Here is a 27,929-nt window from a genome sequence, read left to right on the forward strand (position 1 = left end):
ACAGGAGAGAAATGAGCAGAGTTTTATTTAAGAGCCATCTCTCTGGGGCCACCTGGGGGGCGCAGTCGGTTAAGCATCTGACTCTTGGTTTCGGCTCAGGTCATAATCTCACGGTTCATGAGTTCGAGCTCTGCATCAGGCTCTGCCCTGAAAGCGCAGAGCCTGCTTGGGATTCTCTCTCTCCCTCTCTCTTTGCCCCTCCCTGGCTTGTGCTCTCTCTCTCTCTCTCTCTCAAAATAAATGAATGCACTTAAAAAAAGAGAGATAGAGAGATCTCTCTGACTCTTGGATGGAAAGGGGGCTTAGCACAGGGCAAGCTGGGAGCTTAGCACAGGGCAAGCTGGGGGCTTAGCACAGGGCAAGCACATGGAGCCGTCGTGGGAGGAAGCGACAGAGGCCTGCATCTAGGTGATGGCAGTGAGGAAGGTGCAGAAGGACAGACGAGTTCGACTATAAAGGGAAGAATTGGCCAGACTTGGTGACCACTTAGATGTCAGCAGTGGGGAGGAGGAGAGACTTCCTGGGTGGCAGGTGGTCTCCAGAATAACGGATAGGAAAGTGGTTTGTCAACTGTGACAAGCTCTACGTTGTCAAAGACGTCATTCCACACAGGGCGACCCCACAAGGAAAAGGGGAAAACGGTAGTGTTTCTTGCTTCCATTAAACACAGATTGCGCCCCTACCAGAGGGAGCAGGCAGACGGGGCCCTGGTTTGGAGGTGCTCACATTTGAACTGGGGAGACAGGCCCTCTGCCTGAGGAGGCCCCATACTTCCTGCCTCACCCGGGCTGGGTCACAAACCACAGAGGACTTGAGCCTCCCCCAGGGCAGGGACCTCCAGGCCAGCCTGAGTTACCACCACCTCTACGTCTCCCACCCTTCCCCAGAGCACTGGGTGACATGTAGTTTCAAGTCGCAGTTACTGGCGTATCCAGACGCTTGTCAGCTGGTTGCTTCATCTGTGAAATGGGGATGACGAGAGGAGGATTAAGAAACACATGTAAATTTCCAAGTACAATGTTGGCACATAGTAAGTGTTCAATTAAATGAGGCACTCTATCACTATTACTGCTTATTACTATACTTAGCACATCCCCATCTGGTCTTTTCTCCCCTTGCCTTCAATACCTCCAATACTTCCCAGCCCCTCTCCTCCCGGGAAGACTTGTCTAAGATCGTTAATCCTCCCCCACATACACCTGAGGACTCAGTGGAGGTCTGATCAAACCGCCCCAGGTTCCAGGTGGAGTCTACTTCCTTCTTTGAGTGGATCTACTCTACTGTCAAGAGAAGAGACAGAATCGGGAAGGAGAGAGAACCTTCTGGTTTCTGAGGTCTTCTCAGCACCTACCACATCACTACACTACCTCACAGCCCTAGACGAAGGGATCGTTGCCTCACTTTATAGGAAAGGTAAAATGAAGTATAGAGAGGTCAAGTGGCATGACTGAAGGTCCTACAGAAATAACCAGAGACCAGGATTAAATAGGGCACTGTCTGATTCAAAAATCCGGGCCCTTGCCTCTGACCCCGACAATCTCATGGAAACTCCCATCCTTGGACGGGTAGGAGCGGCCGTCCCTTTGATTAAAGCTAAAGGAGGAAAGTCAGTCATTCAGTTCCATGGGGACTTCCAGATGGAATCACCAAAGCAACAAAGTATGTTTTAGACCTAGATAACCCAGACTGGCGGGATGTGTATCCCATTCCTCCTGGGTGTGGCCCGGACACAGTGACGGTTGTGAAATGGAAGGGCCATGAAAGGAGTCAGGCCGAGGGTGTAGGTGAGCAGACACGTATCTGGGCAGTGTCTCCAGTACCCCCAGGGCTCTAGCCCAGGCTGTGCCAGAGACAGGCTGTGAAGCAGAAGCAATTCCAAGTCCTAAGCCCTCTTAAGGGCACAGAGCACACACTCTGGCTTGATTAATGGGAGAACATTAGCATCTGCTCTCTCAGTCTGCTCTCTCACTCCTTCCTGGCTTTTAGCCACCGGGAGGAGGTGTTCACATTTACCACAGCCTGCCCTTTTGCGTGCAGTTTAGACATCTCTTTGCCATCTATCATTCGACCGCAGGTGGAGGTGGAGTCAAGAGTCCTGGATTCAAATCCAAGCTCTGCCATTTACCAGCTGGGGACTGTGAGATTTTCACTGGTTAGGCGAGGGCACTAGGCTTAGGGAGGTCACTAGGGTAAATGACAGAAAAGGGTTTAAATCCAGGTTTTTGCGATTCCAAATCCAAGGCTCTTGCCAAAAGAACATCTGGTCCATGGAGAAAGGATAACTTCAGCAAACAGGACATCTTTGCTTCGTCTCCTACTGACATCTGAGACACAGCCAACCAACCGAACTCAACTACCAGCTGACTCAACGTGTTAGGCAGAAGGTCAAAGCTCTCTCTGTCCCGTTCAGGTTTCATCCGTAAAGACTCCTTTGGCTGCGTGAGATTGTACCTCCTTTGTGGGATCCCATGCCATCTTCTGGACAGCACAGACTAGCTATGGGTTACCTCAGCCTTGGGAGGTTCAACCTTTCTCTGGAGGGCAAATGCTGATCAGGAATTCAAGATGGCAGGACGTGGGGAGTGGGGCTGAAGCAATCCATGTGCCCCTCAGGATGATCTCAGTAGGGCACTGGGTGACTGAGGACCATATACTAGGCCCCGGGAAATGGGAAGCCTTCAGCTCTGAGATATTCCCACCTTGTTCTCTATGCCCATAAAAGGATAAAGTCAGTGTGACTTCTGGAGACCAGGCTGCCGGCCAGCACTTTGCGAAGTTGTGTTCCGAGGATGGCCCCTGTAGCTTGTCTTTCTTGGTCTCCTTTTCCTAGGAGGAGATGGAAACACACTTTGCATTACATGGTCACAGAGTCCAAAGAGAAGTAACTTATTACTCATTCATTCATTCATGTATTCATCCTGCCAGGCACTGGGCTACTATTGTAAAAAGACAGAGCATGGCCTCTGCCCTCCCAAGCTTAGTGAAGTGACATGAGATCTGGGGCAGGTGGACCAGGGCTCTGCCTCAAGCCCCAGAATTTACTACCCATATGATCTTACCTGTTCCTAAACCCCATGAACCACAGTTCCCTTGGGTGTCAGATATGTGTGATGATGCCTCCCTCCTGTGATTCATGTGAGTGAAAGGATTTAAACAAGCAAATGCAGACGTTCTTTGCTAACCATAAAGGTCATATCAATTTCAGTTACCACTGTGAATAATGTGACCATTATTATCGCTACACTTTTCCCCTGGGGAGGTTTTCTCTGACTGACCTGTGTCTTGTGCCAGAATCTGGATAAAATTTACTTCAACCGCAGGCTCTGACAATATTGATTGATCTACTTGAGATCATTAACCTACTTAAAAAAAAAAGCACAAACTCATGTACTGTAAAATTCACCCACTTAAAGTTCAATGTTTTTTAGTATATTCACAGGGTTGTATAACCATTGCTGCATCTAATTTTAGAACACTTTCATTCCACCTAAAAGAAACTCCATAGCCATAAGCAGTCACTCCCGTTCACTCCCATCAACCCACCATAAGCAAACATGAGTCTTTTTGTCTCTAGAGATTTGTCTCTTCTGGACATTTCATATAAATGGAATCATTGAATGTGCTGGCTTCTTTTACACAACATAGTGCTTTCAGGGCTTACGTTGTAGCATGTATCAATATTGCCTTTCTTTTCATTGCTAAATAATACTCCATTTCATAGATAAAGCAACTATTCATTTCATCATCAGTTAGTAGACATTAGGTTATTTCCACCTTTTGGCTCTTATGAACGATGCTGTTGTGAACATTAGAATACAAGTTTCTGTATAGACCTGCGTCTTCCTTTCTCTTAGGTATGTACCTGGGAAAGGAACGGCTGACTCGTATAGTAGCTCTGTGTTTAGCGTTTGGAGGAACCGCCACACCGTTTTTCAAAGCAGCGGCAGCATTTTACATCCCCACCAGCAGTGTTTGAGTGTTCCAACTTGTCCACGCCCTCACCAACACTTGCTATCTTTTTGCTTAAAGTCATCCTAGTAGATGTGAAGTGATCGCTCCTTAGAGCCTTGATTGCATTTCCCTAATGACTAATGATGTTGCCCATCTTTTCATGTGCTTATTGGCCATCTCTAGATCTTGCCGAAATGTCTATTCAAATCCTCTGCCCCATTTTAGATTGTGGCCTTTCTCTCTCTTTTTTTTTTAAACGTTTATTTATTTTTGAGACAGAGAGAGACAGAGCATGAACGGGGGAGGGTCAGAGAGAGAGAGGGAGACACAGAATCGGAAACAGGCTCCAGGCTCCGAGCTGTCAGCACAGAGCCCGATGCGGGGCTTGAACTCACGAACCGCGAGATCATGACCTGAGCCGAAGTCGGACGCTTAACTGACTGAGCCACCCAGGTGCCCCTGTGGCCTTTCTCTTTTTATGATGACCTGAGAGTTCTTTATATATTTTGGATACAAGCCCCTTATCCAATATATGATTTTCAAATATTTTTCTCCCGTTCTTCGACTTGTCTTTTTTTCTCTTTTTTCTTCCTTCCTTTTCTTTCTTTCTTTCTTTCTTTCTTTCTTTCTTTCTTTCTTTCTTTCTTTCAATATTTTTTAATGTTTATTTATTCTTTGAGAAAGGGACAGTGAGAGAGAACAAGCAGGGGAGGGGCAGAGAAAGGGAGACACAGAATCTGAGCCAGGCTCCAGGCTCTGAGCTGTCAGCACAGAGCCCGATGTGGAGCTCGAACTCACGGACTTCAAGATCATGACCTGAGCTGAAGTCAGACGCTTAACCGACTGAGCCACCCAGGCACCCCTCTTTATTCCCTTTCTTGATGGTATTGTTTGCAGCACAAAAAATTTAAATTTCGATGAAATTCGATGAAGTCAATTTATCCACTTTTTTCTTTTTCTGCTTACGTTTTCAGTGTCATGTAACGTCTACTTTTAAACTTCTGTGTGTCTGTTATTTCAACAAAGCTTCGAGATTAAATATCCAGCATGATTTCCAAATCAAGAAAAAAAAAAGCAGTGAATCATCACTATAATCTTAAGTTATAGTAACTGAATAAGCCCAGTTGAAACCTTCTTGCTGTGGAAGAAATGAGGAAAGGATGGTCGAGGCAGGCTAGCAATGTGCCTCCTCCCCTTACCGTCGCCAATGCAAGATACTTGCACAGGGACTTTCTTTAAGGAAGAAAGAGTGAAGGTGTCCTGGGACTGAGAGATGAAGGAGTGAAGCAAGGCAGTTATATATGCTGCATTTGTGTCCAAGGGCCAAGCAAAGCCAAGTCTGGATTCCTAGGCCAACTTTTCCACCCTCCCCTCCCCGTTTCCCACCCAGGAGGGCCTGTGGGGATGAGGAAGCTCTTCAAGATGGCTGACAGAACACCAGGGCCTTTGAACATAATCTTCCCTCTGCCTGGAAAGTTCCTTGCTCCCAGTCCTTCACCCAGCCAACTCCTACACCTCTTTTTTGCTCCTATTTCATTTGTTGGTTCCTAAAGAAAACTCCCCCGATCCCTACCCATCCTACCCCCGTAAGATCGGATACCCCAGAATACATTTCATAGCTACCTGTACTTTTCCTTCGTGATACTTTTCACAATTTTTAACTACATATCCATTCTAATTACATATTTTATCATCCGTCATATCTAAAATTTTTTGATGTTTATTTAGTTTTGAGAGAGACAGCGTGAGCAGAGGAGGAGCGCAGAGAGAGGGAGACACAGAATCCGAAGCAGGCTCCAGGCTTTCAGTTGTCAGCACAGAGCCCAGTGAGGGGCTGGAACTCACGAACCGTGAGATCATGACCTGAGCCGTAGTAGGAGGCTTAACCGGCTGAGCCACCTAGGCGCCCCTATCATCTGTCTTTTTTAATAGGCTGCAAACTCCATGAGAACAGGGCCTAATGTTTATTTTGCTCACAATTATAAGCTTATCGCAGAGTGTGGCATAAAGTAGAATCTCAAATACTTGTGGAATGAATGAATGAATGAATGATTACAGGAACTGGAAGTCCCTCCCTAATGGCCCATTTGTTTTCAGAGGGGTTTGTTTTCACAGTCCTTATGGAACCAGAGTCATACAAGAAGGTCAATCCCCCGGGGTGCGTGGGTGGCTCAGTTGGTTTAGCATGAGACTCTTGATTCAGGCTCACACCGTGATCTCACAGTTCATGAGTCTGAGCCCCATGGGAGGCTCTGCACGGACAGTGCAGAGCCTGCTTGGAATTCTCTCCTTCTCTCTCTCTCTCTCTCTGCCCCGTCCCCACTTGTGCACGCTCTCTCGCTCCTAAAAATAAATAAATAAAACTTAAAAAAAAAAAAAAAAGAAGGTCAGTGTCCGGTAGACAGAGCAGGGGAAAAAAGCCCGTTTCTACCCATTAGGTGGTTTCAGAAGCACGGGACCTGCTCCTGCCATGGGTCTGGCAGGATCCTCAGGATGGGCAGGGAGAGCACGGAGGCATCATTGATCAATCCAGGTCTTCATTCTGCTTCCCCTTGTGCTGGTGTCGTTCTCAAGCCGGTCCTCTCCCACCGGTGGCCCCGCAGCCACAGGTTGGCAGGCTTCCTGCTTCAAGACTGGCAGACAGGAGACCTCTCCCCGACAGAGCCAATGACTGTCCACGAACGGGGTCTCACCGGACCACCGGGAGAATCTGCCCAGCTCTGAATCGATCCCTCGGGATAAAATAATGAAATACACTGACGGGCCAGGCCTGAATCATAGGCAGGACTCAGGAACCAGAAGGAACTACGCGAGCTGCGAGTGGGGGCGGGGCGAGCCCCCAAAGGAAACCGGACATGTTCTGATCAGCTGAAGGGTGAGTGAAGGTGGGAGAGGCAGAGGAGTAGCTGTTCCCTGCGAGGGTTGTCTGAGGCACAAACCTGATCGTGTTGCTCCACTGCCTTCAGGACCCAGTGAGCAAGGCCGTCAACATGTGGCTGCAGCCCATGTCTCTGAAATGATTCCCTGCTGCACCCATGCCCACACGTGTACTGCTTTCCACCATCCGTGGGTGGGCCTGTGCCTCCATCATCCTTCAGGTGCAATGCAAAAGCCCCCTTCTGCAAGGAGCAGCTCGCTGTCACTCCGCCTGGCCCTCACAGAGCCGGCTGCACCCCCCTCCCCACGCCCCCCACCACCCTCCAGCTTCCACTTTCCCCAGGGGGGAGAATACTGACTGCGCTATTCTGCCCCCATGCATTTACCCCTCCTCACCCTGGCCCTGCAAAAAGCCTCCTGACACATACTAGTCGCTTGGTGACTGCTGGTTGAATTAATTAATTAGCCTGCTAGGCAAAGGAAGACATTGAAGACTGTCCTGAGGGCCTGGTTCCCCTGGATATAATTTTAGTACAGACTGGCTTAATCAGGACACTTGCACTGGGGGGGGAAAAACTGAGGCTCGACTGAAGTTTTCCCCTGATTCACTGAAGAGAAAAGAGATTTCATTGTTCTTTTCAGTTATGATGCATCCTCCACTCGGGCACCAAGACCCTGTATGATCCCTGCCAGCAGGCAGTTCAAGGCCCAGCCATCCCACCACTCTAGGGGTCTGCGCCTGGCCTCGGGCATCAGTGCAGGGCTCAAAGCACATGCAGCAGGCCCTTTAGAAGGCAGGAGAGGCTTTCCACTGCTTCCCAGGTGGCCTGGGCATCTGTCTGCCACAGTTCTGCCCACCCAGAGTCTATCTGTCTGTCTGTCTGTCTGCCTGTCAGTCTCCAGGTCTGAAGCTGCCTGCTGCCAGCAGCTGCCTGTACCTCCGTGGCCCTGCTCTCTCAGGTATTACAGAGGAAGGTGAGAATGTTTGTATCTCTACCCCAGGCATCCCGCATGTAGCTATTATGGTCCATTTTATCAGAGACGGAAATGGAGTCTCAAAATGGCAAAATAACTGGCCTTGCGTGCCTTTGTCTACATAGCTAGACATTACACTTTACGTTATGTGACTAGCCTTCAGAGAAATAGGGGGTGGGCTGTGTCTGGTGGGCTTGTGGATCTCTGCATGGAGACAGTGCAGGCCGCCCCTCACCACTGACAGTAACGTCCCACTCCTCTGACCTCTCTGCCTCACCCTCGTTGCTCATCCATTCTCAAATATTTATTTTCTAGGCAGCATTCTAAGCTCTGGGATACAGCAATCAACAAGACAGGCATCGGACCTTACCTTCCAGTAGATACGAAAGAAAATACATACAGAAATAAGTACATAATATAGTTTTAGATAGTTGATAAGTGCTATGCAGAAAATAATCAGGTATTGTGGGGGTGCCCGGGTGGCTCATTTGGTTAAGTGTTTGCCTTCAACTCAGGCCATGATCTCATGGTTCATGGGTTTGAGCCCCACATTTGGCTCTCTGCTGTCAGCATGGAGCCTGCTTCGGATCCTCTGTCCCCCTCTCTCTCTCTCTCTCTGCCCCTGCCCTGCTCGTGTGCTCTCTCTCTCTCTCTCTCTCTCAGAAATAAATACATAAACTTAAAAAAAAAGCAGGTATTGTTAATATTCTAGATCTTAAATTGATTGGTGGGTTCATAAGTGTTTATTATGTTATCATGCTTCACAACTTACCTATTTTTTCCATATATCCTTTGCACATTCTTTGAATTTGAAATTATATCAGTTAAAAGTTATGCTTATAAAAAAGACTGGGGTTAAGGGCACAGAGAGTGATTGTGATGTGGAGTGGGGGTCTCTCACATGAAGTCACCAGGGAAGGCCTCTCCTCAGGTGTATATTTCAGCTGAAATCCGAAGGACGAGAGGGAGTCTACAGAGCACCGGCATGAAGGAGAAGCAACGGGGCAGCAGAGGAGTCGGTGAAGACCCTGCCAGAATACCGGAAAGTTCCAGAAGCACAGAGGCTGGTGAGCCCAGAGCCCAGGGACTGAGAGCTCTGGACAAAGAGAAGAAAGAAGGTGGGCCACATAAGAAGCACGGACCTTGCGTGCAGAGCATGTGGGTGTTATTCTGAGTGTAATGGGAAGCGGGTTTTTTTATTACAAGATTAGTCTCTCAGGACCACTGAGGGAAACCACAGTTGCCCCTTCCCACCCCCCACCCCCCCAGCTCCTCCCCTCTCTCCTCAAGAGGTCAGGACTTATGTGGAGATGCCAGCGCCTAGCCCCACCCCTTTTTCCAGACTCATCAACTCCCAGAGCATGAGCTCTGTTTTTATAGCACGAGGAAGCAGAATAAATAAAGGTTTACCTTTATGCTGCTTTTACAGGCGACATTAAATCCATGTTGCTAATAAGTTCCAAGTTCAAGTATGCCTGTAAAACGATGCTCTAGTCACTTGATTTACATTGGCTGACGGTGTCTTCACCAAACCATTTCACCCCCTTAGTTAGGCTGATAACCTCAATCCTGCCATCTTTGACCCAGTCATTCGCCAGCCATGTCTGCCCTGGACCCCAGCCTTTGGGTAAGAGAAGAGAATGTGGGGTAGTGAGTAGAGCCTGGATGTCTGGTCTGGAGACCTCGTTAGCATCTGCCATGTCTCTTATCAGCTAAGTGACTTTGGCCAAACCACTTAGCCTCTTTGAAGAAGGCTCCCTTTCCACAGAAGTAAAGTATGGGAAAAGCGCCTAGTAGCGCAGTGACTGGGATGCACGAGGAGATCTACAAAATGAGCAGACTCCAAATTTCGTTACATTCATAAATTAACAATTCTGAATCTATTAAATAAATCTGACCTACATTAGTGCTGCCTCACTGGTCACTCAGCATTTTTCTTACTGTTTTCTTAGCAACTATACATACTCACTGTAGAGTATTTGTGAAATACTAAATAGCATAAAGAAGGAAATTCAAACCATAATCCTGCCACTCAGAGATAATTACACTTAAAATACCCACGTGTTTCCTTCTAGGCTTTTTTCTCAGTACCTATTTCACATTTGGATCGTATTCTATTCTATTCTATTTATTCTATTCTATTGTATTCTTATTCATCAAGTACTCCACTTTATCAATTTCCTAAGTCACCGAAATATTTTTTGAAATACAAGAAGTAAACAAACGGAAAGATCTCTGTTCTGTGAGAATGAACAGTAGGGGTCAAGAGCAGACGTAGAAGCAGCAGATCTCAGGCCGCTTCAGGGAGACGGTGGCCCTGGCATGGCGGAAAGTATTCCGGTTCCGAGTGGTTTTGGAGATGGACCCGATGTGAGCAGTCAGAGATCACAGGTAATTCCTAGTGTTTAGACCAAGCATCTGGGTGAAAAGTGGTGCCATTTACGGAGCCAGGGGAACTGCAGGAGCCACAGATCTGGGAGCACGTTCTTGGCCATGGGACAGTCCCGCCTTTTGGGTCCTCCGGGAGACTTCAGTGGTGGGGGTGGATCTGGGTGAGTGCTCAGACGCAGCTTACACATGATCCTTGAGATGGTGTAAAATGCTTGGCCAAAAAGGACCCTGTGAGCAATTCACTGAGCATCAGGTTACATTCAGAAACTAGGGCCCGCCTTTTCTGAAGAAGGAACTCATAGATATGCCGTTAAATGCTGACACAGCATGTGTCCCTCATTCCTCAAATAATTACTGGCTGCTTACTATGTACCCAGCACTGTTCTAAACACTGGGCGTGCAGCAGTGAATGGGTACAATTCCCTGCCCTTATGGAGCTCGTATTCTAGTGGGCAAGTCAATAAGTGATATATAGTATATTCAGTTGGGGTAAGTGCTACGGAAAAAAATAAAATAGGGAAAGGGGCTCGGGGTGTAGAGGGGTTGGATTGCAATGTGAATTAGCATGGTTAGGAAGGCCTCACCAAAAAAGGGGACATCTGAGCCACGTGGGGATGAGAGTCTAAGGGATGATGAATAACCAGGACACCTTGGGCCTCTTGCGGTGACTGATATAAAGAAGGACTAATGAGATAAGTTCTGATGGTCTCAAAGCAGACAATGGTGGTAGAGCTGGAATGTTGAAGGCAGACAAGATGTATTCGCCTAAGGTTTTCAAGAGAAACAGAACCAATAGGATATATCCTATTTTATTTTTATGTCTGTCTATCTATCATCTATCATCTATCTATCTATTTACGTATCTATCTTTCTATCTATACCAGACACACACACACACACACACACACACACACACACACACACACAAGATTTATGAGAAGGTTTAACTCATTTGATTGTGGAAGCTGAGAAGTCCTATAATCTGCTGTCTGCAAACTGGAGCCCCAGGAAAGCCAGTGGTGTAGCTGGAAGGCCTGAGTACTGGGAGCAATGAGGGCAAATCTCTGTCCCAGCTCAAGCAGCCAGGCAGAGAGCAAAGTCAACTTTCCTCTGGCCTTTTGTTCTATTCAGACTGAAGCCCAGACACATTTGAGAGGGCCACCTGCTCTACGCAGACTACAGATTCAAATGCTAATCTCTTCAAGAAACACCCTCACAGACACATCCAGAAGTAATGTTTGACCAGCTATCTAGACATCCCATGATGCAGTCAAGTTGACATGTAAAATTATCTATCACAGAAGGGTAGGAAGGGGTGTCAGGAGCACACAGAGCTCTTGACTGCTCTCTGGACTCCTGACTGATGGTCATATGGAAGGCTGGAGGAGAGCCTCTCATAGACAACAAGGGTTGCTGTAGGCTGCTTTCTCGATTTCTGTTGATGGCAGTCTGAGAGACTAAGGGAGGGCACACTTCATTTGCAGAGGTCTTGCAGAGGTGGAGAGAACTCAGGATGGGTATCCAAGTGAGAACTCTTCTGTATTGGATGCCAGATACTATGAATTTTATTGTGTTGGGGACAGGATATTTTTATATTCCTGTAAATATTTTTGAGCTTTGTTTTAGGATACGGTTACTTGGAAACAGTTCAATCCTCTCAGGGTTTGCTTTTATGATTCATAAAATATCCAGTGATATTTTATGGTCCAGAGCAATAATCAGTTTAGGGATAATTATTCTTCACTACTGAGGCAAGACCTTCTAGAATATTCTATTCAATGCCCCATGAATTACAAGTTTTTCCTGTGTGGCTCATAGGAGCAGGACTATTTCTGTCCCTAGATGGGCATTAGGAACTATTCCTTTAATCTTTTTTTTAATAGATTTTTTAAAGGTATATTTATTTTGAGAGAGAGAGAGAGAGAGTGAGCATGAGCAGGGGAGGGGAAGAGAGTGAGGGAGACACACAATCTGAATCAGGCTTCAGGATCTGAGCTGTCAGCACAGAGCCTGATGTGGGGCTCGAACCCATGAACCATGAGATCATGACCTGAGCTGAAGTCGGATGCTTAACTGACTGAGCCTCCCAAGCGCCCCTCTTTAATCGTTTTGAATGCTTCCTTCTCTGACCTTTGGTGGTTCTCTTGCACATATGTGCTGATCATACCCTGCTAAAAACTCAAGAGGACCTCTTTGCGGATCCAAGGGTCTTTCTCTTCGTGCAGCTCTCGCCTCTATGGTACTTTTCCCAATGTATATTCTAGCTGCCTTGATCTCCCTGCTTTCTCAATTTCATCTCCCAACTGAAGGAGTCTGCTGGGCTTTGCTTGGGTTCCCTTCCCTGAGTAATGGCCTAGAAGCTCAGGTCAGTAACTTTGGGCAACCATAGGGCTCACCACGTTTGTTCCTTGTATCTCCGGGACCACTGTCTTTCTTTGCCTGCTTATCAGTGTCTTAAAAACTTTTATTTTCTATATTTTGTCTTTTCTTAGTTATTTCAACCCCAGTCCCTATTATTATGCCATCTGGATCAAAAGTGGAGTCTTTCTCCATTTTATTTCCTTTTTTCTACAATGTAGGAAAGATTCCTACAGTGTAGGAAGATTCCTTAGAAATTATCCATAAACTGCCAAAAAGATCATGTCACTCTCCATTGACCCAGATTACTTTAATAATATGACAGCATTTAAGAAATGAAACAAATGAAAAAACTCTCTTGACTCTTCTAGAAGCCTGAGGAATTTTAAAGGCACAACACTTGGCTACTGACCTCCAGAAACTCACACTGTAATGGAGCCATGGCTATATTAATAAATGGCTCTAGCAAGAATTAACTACTCTGTCATCCTGTTTGTAAGTGGATGTAGCATCTCTCCCTGCAGCCTATGGGCTGAGAGGAGGGTAGGGTGGAGCCTGAAAGGGACATACAACCCAACATATTCATTCCTAAACTGGAGATTTCAAAAGACTGATAAACAGAGCAGCATACATTTATCTGTAATGCTTATCTTCAGAGATTTAGAGCAGTGGCTTGAAAGATACCAATACAGGTATAATTTTTACTTCAAATAATCAAAGGTGGCAGCTGGGTTGGGAGAACCCAAGATTAAAGTCTTCCCGGGGCCCCTGGAAGTGCCGTCAACGTTCTGGCTTGCAGGCCGCTGGTTTGGGTGGTTCACTTAGTGGCAGGTGGCAACATGGAACACGTGTGGACATTCAACTTTTAGGGAAGACAGCCTTGGGGTGAAATCTCAACATCACCATTTTTCTGTGAGCTGGGACCCATCACTGGTTCTCCCTGAGCCTCAGTTTCCCCAGGCTATATTTTTCTATGACTTTGACAGTGCTACATCTCAAGTAATAAACTTCCATCGGGGATACCTCCCTCTCAGAAATCCCAATCAAACAATCTACTTTCTGTTAGCAGTCCTGTCCCATGCTGCAGTTTATTGTTGTTTAGCTTTGAGCTTTCTTATTTGCAAAAAAATCCAGGCTTGCCAGGCTCAGGCGTGTTCCACAATCTCTGCAACTTTTTCTTTGCAGACTTGGTCTGGGTTACTTCCAGTGATGGTGACTCTCACGTGTGCCATTTCCATTTTCCTAATTCCACTTTGGGAGACAGCCTGTATCCAAAGACTGGGCAGGTCTTCATTATAGTACTTGTCACATTGCTTTGGGAATTATTTGCTACCTTTAGCGATTGTTCCAGTTAAAGATGAAACCCTTATAAGCTAGGACTAAATATTATTCACCTTGATATTACTGACATCTGCTCTGTCAAAGAAAAGGTAGCAAGAGCCCGCTTCAGATCCTCTCTCTCTGTCCCTCCCTCGCTCTCTTCTCTCAAAAATAAATAAACATTAAAAAAATCTAAAAAAATTGAAATAACAATGAATCGACTACTAGAAGAGCAAACAGACATCATGTTTGGTGAGGATACACCTGAAGTAGCCAATGAAGAGCCCTACAGAGAAGAATAATTTAAGTGAGGCCAGCCAGAACCCAAAGAATGTGCAAGGCATCCTTTCCGGAAAGCAGCTCTGAAATAAGCGAAAGAGGCGTAGTCTCCACTATCAGACGGACTTCAGTTCAAATCCTAGCTCTTCTGTGGTTAAATGTATGACCTTGGACCTGTTGTTAAACCCATCTGAGTTTCGTGGTATTTAAAAACTAAAAAGGAAAAAAAAATAGTAATAGTAATACTAAAAAAACATAGTAATTATTAATGCTCTTCACCAAATATTTCTATTTCTTCTTTGGGTATTTGGTGAGACTACACTTCCCTTCTCCCTTGATTTTAGGCATGGCCATACTATTGACTTTGGCCAATAAAATATGGAAACCTGTAAGCTAGTGCAAGAATTGCTCCTGTTTCTTCCTCTCACCCTATAAAGATTGGGAACATTTCAGAAATCTTCATCATCCGGGCTTCTGAGTGGGTTTAAAGTACAACAGATTCCCTACCGACCTAAATAAAAATAACCTATTGTTGTTTTGAGCAACGAAGATCAGGGGGTTGTTTGCTATTACAGCTTAACGAAGCACAGTCTTACTGATACACATATTCATAGGTTGTTGAAATAATTAAGTGAGACGTTTTTAAAATGTCTGGGTCAATTTTTAAGTCTTTGCAGGCTTGACGTGGCTGGGTTGAAATATGCAAAGAAGACATAAATTATTTAGTTTGAATACGGCCATCTTTTTGGTGAGGCAATAGCACGTGAAGCCTATGAATCAGAGAACTCCCAGCCTCAACAATTTTCAATTAATGGAGCTGTTTACAGCCTTATTGGAAAGAACACACACACACACACACACACACACACACACACACACGCAGAAGAGCATGCACACACATGTGCATCTATTAAGTAAAGAGTAAGACAGTATATACCAAAGAATAAATCTCCAGGGCTGGCCATCAGGATTCATCAAGATCTAGTTAGGTGTGAACTGTGTGGTAAAGGGACCCAGTGCGGGGAGAGAGCTGTTGTGGCTGGAGGAAATGGGGAAAGGGGTCTGAGAGAAGTCTTGAAGATGGGTAGGTGATAAACAGTTGGAGGATAAAGACTATGAGTTTCTAAAAACTATAAGACACCATCTAAAACATTGCAGTTCTCAGACAAGAAGTTGCATCTGCATATGAAAAGCTGCACTTTTCCCTTTCTTTCCAGGGAAGATGATATCACCAAAACAGCATGGCCTCACACAGCTCTTGGCACATATTAGAGACTCAATAAATATTTGTTGGTTAAATGTATGAGTGGCTGGATAGTCGGGCTTTGTAGAAGGACTGATCTGGGTTAGAATCTCAGCTCTCCCTCTTACTGTGTGACCTCCTAGAGGCTACGTATCATCTTTGTGGTTTACTCCCCACATCAGAGCCTACTTTTATGTTCGGATGTATCACAGTGCTTCCCAAGGGCGGCCGCTCAGCAAAGAGACTAGGCGAGCATCTTCTCCTGTTGTAACACAGCCCTCATAATGACCACAGTCAACACCTTTCACGAAGTGAAGATGCATTCTTGGCATGAAAGGAGTTTTCTAATATATCGCTATCATAAAATGTGCTGATAACATCATCATGCCTACAGCATCTTCCTTTTATTGGCTATTTTCTTTAGGATCAGCTTCAGAATTTGGACTCACTGAGTCAAAGGCAATGAACATATCCACGGAAAACTTGACATCTCAAAGGGGCGGTACAGGAGGCAGCCCCAGCTGGTGGTGGGATGGAGCATAATTATGAGCCCAGTTCAGCTGATGAACTTCGATTGGATGGAAAGTTCTGCTTGGACTTGTCCGCAGATTCTGCTTAGCAAAGTGGTTTTCTGGTGAAAACTCTTTCCCGGTCTTAAATTAATCTTCAGTCTTTCATGTCGCCGCTCTCTCTCACCTCTCAAACCTACCCGCCTCACCCTTGGAGTTACTACAGTCCTGGATTAGCAAGTGATACCATCGGTGGGGTGGTACCGCTGGCTCAGGAGTTGGCTAATTATTTCCTGTGCAGTGTGTGGGGCCATCCTCACTCCTCAGATGTCTGAGTTCCTTTTCATATCTTTCTGCACTACAGCTTTTCAGCGTGCTTATCAGGTAAATTATGGATGCTGATTCAGGTTCCAGCAAAAAGGGTAAAATCCATAGTGGTACAACAACAGATGGCATTTTCAAGAATGAGAGGTGAGCACACAGGACTCTTCTTGGAACCAAAATGTGCGTGCACGCGTGCGTGTGCGTGCGTGTGTGTTTCTCTCAGGGTTTTTATTCCTCGGTATATCCAGTTCATCCAATAGTATTTCACATCTGAAAGCACGACCTTCTACTTTCTCATATTCGATCTTCTCCAGAGCTCTTTAACTTGGTGAATGGCACCAATCATCCATTCGGTGGGGCAAAGGCAGATGCCTGGAAGCCCTTCTTGATGCCTCCTTTTCCCTTAAAGCCTCAATCCTCTCAATCTCTGCAATATGTAGCATTTCACCTACTAACCCATCTCGGAACCAGGCCACATTCTCTCTCTTCACTGCCACCACACCGGCTCAATCCACTGTCACCTCTCCCCTGGAGCCCTTCATTTCTGGGGTCCCCATGATGTCTTGTGGCAGAAGAGGAGATGAGCAGCCCAGAACCCTTCAAGGAAGGACTTACTGACCAGCCGTGGGGCATGTAGACCGCAGACAGCTTCACTGTTCCTGCCGAGGCTGCCTCCGCTGCTGACGGGCCACCTCGCCTCAGGTCATGCCTTTCCCAGGGCATCCCGTACAGGTGGCCACCCTGGGAAGCCGGAATGTCTGATCATTTGAGAGGTGGTAGCACAACTTTGACGGTCCTCGCTCCAGAGCTCTTCAGCAGGTTAGCGGAGGCATTGTCAGCTCAGGCTTTATCGCAGTGTCTCCTCCTGGAGAACTCAAACTACAACACCCCTCATCCCGTCTCCAGTCGTTTTGCACCCCGCAACCACGGCGATCTGTGTGCACTGTGACTTGAATGATAGCAGTTAAACTCCTCACTGCTGCCCCACTGCTTTGAGGCTAGAGCCCCGAATCCTGAGCACAGATCTATGGCCCTTCCTACTCTTCCCCTCTCATCTCACACTCCTCCCTTGCGCTCCGTTTTACAACTCGGCCACACCCGCTCTGAAAGTTCCCTGGGGCTGCTGTAACCAAGTACCACAGACCCAGTGCCTTAAACAACAGAAACTCATTGTCTCACAGTTCTGGCTAGAAGGCTACAAACACAAGGTGTTGGCAGGGCCAGGCTTCTCCCCAGAACTGTGAGGGAAGCCTTCCTTGCTTCCGCCTCGCTTTTGGTGGTTTGCAGGCATCGTGGGCATTCCTTGGCTTGTAGGTGCGTTGCTCCAATCTTCCATCGTCCCATGGCATTCTCGCCAGGTCTCTGTCTTCGCGTGGCCACCTTCTTATAAGGATGGCACATTGCATTAGAAGCCTACTGGTCTCCAGTAGGACCTCATCTTAAGTAATTGCAACCACAACAACCCTATTTCTAAATAAGATCGTATTCTGAGGTACCCGGGGTTAGGACCTCAACGTATTTTTTTCCCCCAATATATCTTTTTTGAAGGGGACACAATTTAATCTGTAACACTGGTGTGATTTGGTCCCTGAAAGCAGCCACGCTCATTTTGCTTCAGGTCTTTTGTATATCCTGTCCACAGACTCTGGTCTCCTATCCACGCCTGTCCTCCTCTTGATCCCAGTTGAAAACTCATTCTCCTTAGACAGACTTTTCTATTCCACCTCCTCCCTCAAGCTAGGTCAGCTCTTTCCACTCACCGCACTTTGCGTTTTTTTCCACAGCATTTATCACCACTTGTAATTATGTATTTGTTTGAGCAAATATTTTAACAAAGCCTGTCTCCTCCACCAGCCCATAAACTCCATTGAGAGGGGAGACGATGTCTGTCTTGCACACTTATGTTTCCAGTGCTGAGCATGGTGTGAGCACAAAGTAGGCACGCGATCCTTATGTATTTACGTCAGCGATTTCAGAAAACTTGTGTTGAGCTATTAGGCTTGATCTCTCCTTACAGGTTTGAAGTCTCAGGTGTCCCTGTTTCCAGGAGATATATGGTACTGCACCTAGCAGTCAAGATGATACCTTGCTGAGGAAATGGGGAAGATGAAGAGAGTAAGTCCTAGCTAATAGTGCTTGAAGTTGACCCCTAACATGCTCCTGTGAAAGAGAGCATAGTCCTAGCAGACAGAGCCTTCTGCCAGCGGCCAGTTGCAAATTTACCCAACACAGAAAATGGGCAAGAACTATATGACCCTGCTGAACTGTGAGCTTTCCTGAAACCAGGACCCTGCAGAAACCCAGGCTCCTCATAGAAAGCTTAACGAATAACAAGGGGCAATATGCTAGTGCTTAAATTTTCCACCTTGAGGACAGAGGGTGCCTCATTCATGCAGGTGACACTTGGGAAGGCAGAGCAGTGGAAACAGTTCAAATACATGAAAATGACTATTTAGACAAGGTTGAGGTTGGGGGAGGTAGACAAGAAAGTGCTAATTAAGATGTTATTAAAATATATCTATTAAATGAAGGGTGACTGCCAGTCGGCTGGCTATTTAGTAGCTATTTAGTAGTAGAGTAGCAAATAGTTCTTATTTGACGAAGTCTATTTCAGTTCTTTATGTGCTATGCTTTAAGTATCTTCTTTTTTTTCCCTCCTTCAAGATGCCCATTGGGTGAGGTACTGTCCCCTCTTGTTTTTCAATTCAGGGACTCTTATCTCCCTCTGTCATCAGCTACAGCTGCTGTCATCCCGTCTTTGGCTGGGACCAAGATTTATCAGGCTGACTGGGACAAAGACATTTTCCACTTGGAGGTATTTCCATCCCACACCACTGCAGTGTGCCCAAGTAGAAGGACCTTTCCAGAGAAGCAGGTCTAAGAAGGGTAACTCACATTTTGAAATCTCTAAAATTGTTCTTCTTTCTTACCTCCCCAAGTACATGACCTTTATTATCAAATGCTTCCAGAAGATTAGGTATTGTGACAGAGAGAGCGTAAAAAGAATTACCAAGGTAGTAATCAGCTCCAGCAATCACAATTTAGGTAGCAGGATAATAGCTTTGCACCCAAGGCTACTGTCTTGAGAGATGGTTTTCCAAATTCTTTTGTCTTTCTCCTTAGGTATCAACATCTAAGCCTGGAGGACCCGGCTCAGAGAGCGCTTCCATGGTATGGAGAAGATACTCTTGCCCTTATAGGAACAAATTGCACTCTGTGCAAGAAGAAATGGAATAGAAGCAAAAGACAAGCCCTCCACGTTCTAGCCCAGGATATAGCAGGAGACAGAAGAAGCATATGGAGGTAGCAGAACAAAGCTTTTGCTCTAGCTGGTTACTGCCCAGTGAACTTAGGAGGGCCATGGGTTAGATAAGTCTAAGAGAGCCAAGAAGGCCGGAGGCTCTGTTCTGCAAGCCATTGAAGACTGGGAGGAGGAGGCTAATTTCCAGGCTGTCCACACTGAGCTGAGGGGACCACCTCCTCACCCTGATACTCCAGCACAGTCAGGCAGAGGCAGACCGTATGGCTCAAGCTTTCCTGAGTCATCTTTGTTCCTAGTGTGGCATAGACAGGTTTCAGAAATGCCTGAGAGTCCAGTGGAAGAACTTTCCAGAAGGATCACCATGGGAAGGATGAGGGATCTCAGTACCCAGGCTACTGAGGGAAACACTCTAGCCAAAGCCAAATGGGAGTCTCTTCAGAGGAGTTGCCAAAGCTTAAGAGGGCCAAGGTGAGGGGGAGTCAGCCAGCGGGTGCTTGAAGGCCCTAACCGAACTGAGCAAGGCCAGGTCAGGAGTCATACTTCCAGGGACGGTGAGGAGTACACGAGAAGGAACAAAGACCCTGAATCTTCCCTATGGCTGTGACGTCACATAAACCACCACCACCTCTCATGTACACATGTGGACGCATCTTTGGGAGCAAAAAAGACAGAGGAGGAATTATATCTGGGGGACTGAGCAATTTTATCCCAAAGAGGTTACTCTAAATAAACTTTCAGATTTAATATTGAGTTATGCTTAAATTTGAACACTTACATTTTCTCTTTGCTAATGAGTTGGCTGTGGGATTGAAGCGGGGAAGGCTACCCTAGATATAAGAAAAATAAGGTATATTTTCTCTGTGCATCCGAGTTAGAGTGTAAAGTTAATATTCTGTCTCTGACACACAGGAATAAAGGAACCATGAAATCACTTGTCAAAAATCTCAGCGATGTTTCTAAAACCAAGCAACCAGTGGATACAGGGTTGAGTGGGTCACATTCCTGAAGCCCCCACAAATATGGCTGATGACAGTTTTCACAAGTGCAGAAAATATAGGAGGAAATTTAAGGAGCGGCCAGTATGGTGGATTCCTCCAGCAATCATTCTGTTCTCCATTTTAGAGAGAGGTGCCCATACTCAACCTTCTCAGTCAGAACCACCCTCTAAGGAATAGCTCAACCAGTGTACCCATGGTGGGCACCGGGTGACTGCCATGGACATGGGAACTGCCCATTCACTTCCCCTCCTTGGCAATATCTACGGAGGTTATATCAGCAAAATGGTTTGTTTAAAATGACTGAGCCCACCCTCTACGATAAACTATACACACATTACATTACAAAACTGTTAAGCACAAATATAGTTATAGTAGGAAAATAAAGTATACAATTAAAACAACCACATGGGTCTGGTGTTCACTACCTGTCCCTCCCCACTAGGACAAGCCACAAGAACAGCCTCTTCCCTGTTTCTGTTCTATATGCCTCTCCTTGCTTATCTTTGTGATTCTTCCGTGATCTCCTGCATGCTATACTGGGCCCTGTTCCACCATGATCCCGTCTGGCTCCCGAAGGCCTGTCCTCTCATTGTACGAGGACTGAAACAATAATAATCAGTGAGCTGTGGGTTCTTCCACCTGCAGAGTCTTCATCTTCCATAACTCTGGCCATCTATGGTTTTGTTTCTATTTGGACAACAAACTCATGTGTAAGCTGTAGTTCTTCTCCAGTGAAAATCCACTTGATCAGGTGACTACTGCCAAGGGTCAGTGAAGGTCCACTTGTCATCAGTGCTGAACCCAGCCCTCCGTTAGACTCCCTGGAAGAGGGCAAATCCCAGGCTGGGTGCCTCCACTCCCCCATCCCATTATTCAGAAGGTTTTACTTTGAATAGTGCCTACGTCCCACCAGTAAGTGTCCTACCAGATACAGTATGGGAACTTAAAACTGCCCACTTGCTCCCTCGGTGTTTTTTCCTGCTTAGTCTGTAATTCTCTCTGTATATGTAGATGAAACCCATTTGTAACACTTGCACACTTACCCACATGCTAGTTATTAGCAATTTTGAGCACTCGATATTGTCATCAGAGAACTCTACAAGACTACAACTGAACTCTAGGGAAAATTCCTTGGGGACAGGCATGTTGCTTTATACTTCCTTCAATTCCCTCAAGTGCTCAGCAAAAAAGTTACTACTTTGATTTGAGATCACTTCATATTCAATTAATATTTGATATCTAGCCAGTGTTTACTAAGTGTTCCAAGCCTGAGCCTTTCTTACCCATTACCTTATTTAGTCTTGTGAGTTAGGGATGATAACATATTCCAAAACGCTCATTGAGAGAAGTCAAGCAACTTGCCCAATCACTCAGCTAAAAGGTGGCAATCCTGGAATTAGAACATGCTTTCCTCCTGCTTCAGACCAAGTGCTGTTTTCTACACTACACCTGTTTCTCCAGTGGTAGTTCTTGCTTTAAACAAAGGGGCCCCAAGTTCAGCAGACTTGCCCACTCAAGAGAAAGTCCTTGATGAGAAGTAAGAACTCGGTTTCATGCAGCAGGGCCTGGAGGCCCCAACTCATTATAGGTGCCAACCCAACAGGCTCCTAGGTTTTAGAGAACTGGCCATAGAGTAGCTCCTGATGCATGGGTAAGGGCCATCTGGACTCATCTCACCCCTCTTGCCAGGGATGGGGCACAGAGGGATTAGGGCTGGCCTCCTGGGGCCCTCTTACCCACAGGCCTAGGCTAATGGCTTTGGCATTAGCTCTTTCCATTAAGAGAATAATGTGGAATCCAGCCTTCCTACCACAGGGAGGTTGTAGTGGGGGTGACAAGCAACACTTCCACACCCTGCCCGTCCTTGACCATGACCATGCAGAAGCCCAGGTACCATCCCTTGAGCAGGCAACGGGCCAAAAAAGCTTAGCAGGAGTTGACAGGGCCAGTGACAGCTAGGAGACTAGAGTAGGTCTATCTTCTCCCACTAGCATATTAGCTCAAGAAGAGCTGGGACCTTGAATGTCTTGTTCACTGCTGTGCCCGAGTGCCTTGAACAGTGCCTGGCATATAGTAGGCACCCAATAGATATTGTTAAATGCATGATTGGATGGTTGAGCAAAAGAACCAAGAGGCATGGTGTGCCTTTTGTTAATGAAACCCCACCTGCAAGGGAAACCTACACACAGGCCTTCTTTTTTTAAACGCCTCCCCTTATGCCTTGCTGGCCCCACTCCCTTCTGTTTCCTGAAAAAACATCTCTGAATGATCCCTAAGCACTGGCCTTATGCTGGCACCTTCTTTTCCAAAGGCAAGAAAAACTGGTCTATCAAGTTTCTCTTAGTTTGAGCAGAGGCAACTGTCTACAGCCTCAGAACCATGGCTCTCTCCTCATTGCTGAGGCCGTTCTGCTTACTACCCACCTCCACCTGAGCTGGAGAGGTGGAAGCCACACAAGGTCAGGTCTCCCAGCCTCAAGCTGCCTGAGGCAGGTCCTGCCCTCAGGCCAGGCCCTCTGTGCACATCCAAGAGAGGTCACAACCCGCTGTGGATTCTGCCATCCTCATATATGCTCCCTCATGGTTCTCTGTCTAAGGGAGTCTATAGTAGGTGGCCAAGAGTCCTACTGGATGCTGGAGAACAGGAAGGTCTCTTAACTTGGCTAAGCCTCAGTTTTCTTATTCATAAAATTAGAAACAATAATAGTATTTGCCTTAGAGGATCTTAGGAGAACTAAATAAGAGAATATGTATCAAGTGCTTAATACAGTGCTTAGAGCATAGTAAGAGCTCAATAAATGGGAGCCATTATTATTCCTGTTTGGCATTGTTTGTTTCTGTGCTTCTGTTGTAACAAACAAAGAGGTACAATCCACAATCTGAAATACATGGAAAAAGCTCACTCATCCTTATTAATGCATACAACCAAAATGATGTCAGGCCCTGGGTAGGTCTAAATGGAACAGGGAAGGAAGTTGGGACTCAGAACACAAGATTTTAAGTTCTCTGGCCTTCACCTATGTTGTTCCCTGGGATGAATCACACATACTCTTGGTTTGCCTGTCTCACTTTTAGTCTTACAGCTCAGTCAAATGCAACCTCCAGGACGCTTTCCCTGACTGCATGCATCCCAGGCTGGGTTCTTCTGCAGACAAATTTGGAGATTAGCCTATAGGAAATTGACAAGGCAGTGCTCTTGGGATTGATACCTCTGGACAGTGGGAGGAGGAAGCAAACTGGGTAGAGGGAGAGGTTGAGCAGCAATGCAGTCCCAGCAGAAGCCTCAGCAACCCTACAGACCTGTCCCAAATTGCAGTGGGGTGAAGTCCTGGTATTCTGAAGTTGGGCCAGTCATTGGGTATAGGCTGCCTCTGGAAGGTGAGATTGGGCAAGATGGTTTCCTTCAGCCAAGACCATCCCCAAAGAGGGCCGTCAGCTGATCTTCTGGAAGATGTACAGCTGGGGGAATGAGTCCTTCCTTCCTGAAATGGGTTTTTGGTTGTACAATATAGCATCCACCAACATAGTCCAACCTAGATATATCATTAATAAAGAGATGTCAATTTCCATCTGCTTGACTCCTATCTCTCAACTAGTATATTACATGGGTGAGAAAGGAGGAAAGGAACTTATTAGGCCCCTGAACTCTCAACTCCATTCCAATCTGTACTGTCTAGATTGGGAGGGTCTCCTCTTCTAGTTCACAGCACTAAGTCTTTTCTTCATTGGTAAGCATTCCTGTTGTCGAGGCCAGAAGTCAACAAATGTAGAGGGATTTATGATAAAGGAAGTGAGTCAAAAAATGCAAACTGGTGATTATGGAATAATGAGGGGGAGTAGACAGGGATGGAGCTTATCTCCAGATTGGCCTGGGTCTAATTTAAGACAATTTTTGATGCTTCTGTGGATTTTTTGAAGAAAGAAGAAGGTAAGCAGGTTTCAGTCTCACCTGGAAGAGCAGGGAGTTGTTTCCTCGGGCGGTCAAGTGCATCAGTTTGGCACAATCTCTCTTAGCAAAATGTAGCTGGTGATTCTGCTGTCTGTTGGCATGCTCCGACAAGGCCAAACCTGAGACATATTGAGCACAAACGCCTATTTGAATGAGTTCTGGGATCACACAGTGGATTTGCAAACATGTCTTCAATTAAAGGCTACTCTCAGGAAATTACAGTTGCCTTTCCACCTTAGAAAGAAAATACCCCCAAATCCAACTCCAATCCAAGAACTGAGCTTGTATTTCAGGCTTATAAGAGATTTTTATTGAAAGTTTCTGAGTCCCTAGGATATTTTTCAGATTTCTCATGATACGCATTACACACTTCTATGAATTTTAAGAATTATAAACAAATCTCAAACTCGTTTTTGTAGGTTTGTTTATTGTAATGGTACAGGGGAAGCCCTTCTGAAACTAGTGTATATGATTGTAAGATTGAGAAGTGAGGGGTTGGATTGATGTACAGATCCAGGGTTTTCACAAGAGAAGAAAGAGCATACAAATACGGATGGATGAGCATCTGACATGATGGATGTATTAATTAACCAGATGCTGGAAATCCTTTCCTGATGTATATATGTTTAGCAAATCACCATGGTGTACACTTTAAATATCTTACAATTTAGTCAATTATGCCTCGATGGAGCTGAGAAAGAGAGAAGGATTGGGGTTTGTCACAAGGACAAAGGAGACAGAGTAGAGAAACTCCCACTGGCCAAATCAGTGAAGTACAGTAATGAATTATAAAGCATTAGGAAAAATAGAAATTCATATGTTCTTACAATCAATCAATCAATCAATCAATGGATAAGGGAGAAATCTAGCTTACAACCTAATGCCAAGAACCAGCTGCTAAATATAGAGGGAGGACAGTAGCTGGAAAATGCTCACTTGGCAACCATCCTGATAAAGATAGAATTAGGCAAGAGCCATCGATGGAAGGAAAATCTAGGGGAAATTTTGACTAAGAGCAGAATATCTGAGCGATCTTAAAGGGTTTCCCCACACATGTCCATTAGTTGCAAAGAAGAAAAACAAATAGTAATTATAGAGTGGAGAACTGAACAACACCTCAACCGGATGACCAAAATTAGCGCCACCAAGAGGTACAGATGGACATCATGAGCCTCCAGATGTGACACCCTAAGAAGGACACAGTACTATCTATGCAGTGTTCTGGCCCGTGACGTGTCACCAGAATCTACTCATGAGGAAACATCAGATAAACCTAAAATGAAGACTGTCCAAGTAACACCAAGGGAAGAGGGGCTGAATTCTTCAAAAATGCTAATATCATAATAGACAAAGAAAAGCTATGGCTAAAGACCAAAGACTAAAGACAGACAATAACAAGTGTTAGGGAAGATGTGCAGACATTGGAGCCCTCATACATGGCCAGTGACATGCAACCTGGCACAGCTCCTTTGGAGAACAGCCGTGCAGTTCTCCAAAGGTTGAGTTATGATGTGACTCAACAATTCCCTTTTTACAGGTATGACCGAAAGAAATGAAAGCCCATGTCCATATCAAAAGTTTTACATAAATGTCAATAGCAGCATTATTCATAATAGCTGAAGGGTGACCAGTAAGCAAATGTCCATGAACTAAGGAACAGATGAACAAAAAGGGGTGTATCCACACAGTGGGAGAGAATGAAACACCAATTCAGGCTGCAACACGGATGGCCCTTGCAAACGTCAAGCTAAGTAAAAGAAACATGTCATAAAAGACCACCTATTGTATGATTCCATTTACATGAAATGTCAAGTGCAAACGTCAAGCTAAGTAAAAGAAACATGTCATAAAAGACCACCTATTGTATGATTCCATTTACATGAAATGTCAAGAACAGGCAAATCTCTAGAGACAGAAGGTGGATTGGTGGTTGCCAAGGACTAGGGGAGAGAGGGGGAGCCCTTACTAATAGCTGAAGGGTTTATCTGGGGGCAGCAAAAATGTCTAAACTCTAGGCTGTGGTGGATATTCTGTGAATATCCTGAAAACAATTGAATCGTACACTTTAAATGGGTGAATTTTCAAGTATGTGAATTATCTTTCAATAATCATGGTTTTAAAAAGTTTGGTGTTGGGACACCTGGGTGGCTCAGTTGGTTAAGCGACCGACTCTAGACTTCAGCTCAGGTCACAGTCTCACGGTTCATGAGTCTGAGCTCCGCATGTGACTCTGTGCTAACAGCATGGAGCCTGCTTGGGAATTCTGTCTCCCTCGCTCTCCACCCCTACCCCGGTCTCTCTCTCTCTCTCTCTCTCTCTCTCAAAATAAATAAAAATAAACTTTACAAATAAAAAATAAAATAAATAAAATAAAAGTTCAGTGTTCTTTAAATTTAAGATACAATTACCTGGGTAGCAACAACATTTAGCAGTGTGATCCCTCTCTACAAAGAGCAATTTTTAAGAATATAGAAAGAAAACACACACACACACGCACACAAGAATGGATTGGGAATCACGGGGCCATTTGAACTTGGCAGGAGCGGCTTTGCTGGAGAAATACAGGCAGCAAGGGGAAGGGACTGGGTCAGAGGAACCGGAAGTGAGGAAGCAAACAGAGGACACCGTGGTGGCAGACAATTCTTTCAAGAAGCGTCCCTGTGGAAGGGAACAGAGGGATGGCACGAGAGCTAGAAAGGCATGTGGGGCTTGAGTGTTGAGCGCTGATGGGAAGGATCTGGTGGAAAAGCCCCAGGTGGAGTAGTGGGAGTGAAAGAAGATAATCCATACCTACAAACAGATCCAAGAGAAGTTCTGGGATCCAGAATCCGTGTGATACCGAGAAGCACGCTTTCTCCATTGAACAAGAGGGGAAAGGACAGGCTAGATGCTGGTATAGACAGGTCTGCGGTTTGGCTGTGGAAAGATGAGAACGCTCCAGATGGCTGGCTTCTAACCGTGGAGAAGGAGAGAGGATTGGAGGTCTGGGGAGATTTCACATCCTAAACTCCGTACAAGCTGCGTGGTTTTGGCAAACGTGGTGAGCGTCTTTGGGCCAGTTTCCTCCTTTGTAAAGCGAACAACACCTTGGAGTGTCCTCACGAGGTTAAAATGAGGTAACAGAACACAGGACAAAGTGACCGTCACACAGAAGGCTTTCAACACGTTTGTTTTTTTAGTTCGTTTCTATATCCTCACTCACTTCGTCAGCATGGCCAAGTACACGCGGAAATAAGAGTTTCTCAAAGGCAAAACTCTTATTTTATTAATCCCTGTGTTGCTGTTACCTATAACAGCACCTGGCACAGAGTAGATTCTCAATAAATATTTGCTTTCTAAACACTCAGACCCGATTCCTCTTCCCTGAGTAGCTGTCGGGGAGGGATTTTTACCGGTGCCACGCTGGGAGGCGGGGGGGGGGGGGGGGGGGGGGGGGGGCGGTGAAGTTCCTAAAGCCCAGAGAGGTCAAGTCGTCCAAGCCAACCCTTCAGTCC

At 45.8% G+C, this 27,929-nt stretch overlaps 1 long non-coding RNA gene across 2 annotated transcripts; it reads right to left on the reverse strand.

Moving 5' to 3' along the window:
• Nucleotides 1-374: 374 nt before the first annotated feature.
• On the reverse strand, nucleotides 375-27,804 carry LOC109271156 (uncharacterized). Of its 2 annotated transcripts, XR_002081844.2 has the most exons (6): nucleotides 27,226-27,804; nucleotides 24,436-24,554; nucleotides 3,276-3,359; nucleotides 2,700-2,826; nucleotides 2,126-2,608; nucleotides 375-959 (listed from the first exon to the last, which is right to left on the reverse strand). It is a non-coding gene; the product is annotated as an uncharacterized LOC109271156 (long non-coding RNA). The 2 variants fall into 2 exon arrangements; XR_002081845.2 differs by lacking the exon at nucleotides 3,276-3,359 and having other exon boundaries at nucleotides 27,226-27,790.
• Nucleotides 27,805-27,929: the final 125 nt, after the last annotated feature.

Source organism: Panthera pardus, unplaced genomic scaffold (assembly GCF_024362965.1).
Source record: "Panthera pardus isolate Hobbes unplaced genomic scaffold, ASM2436296v1 HiC_scaffold_12, whole genome shotgun sequence".
In the NCBI taxonomy this organism is placed as follows: Eukaryota; Metazoa; Chordata; class Mammalia; order Carnivora; family Felidae; genus Panthera; species Panthera pardus.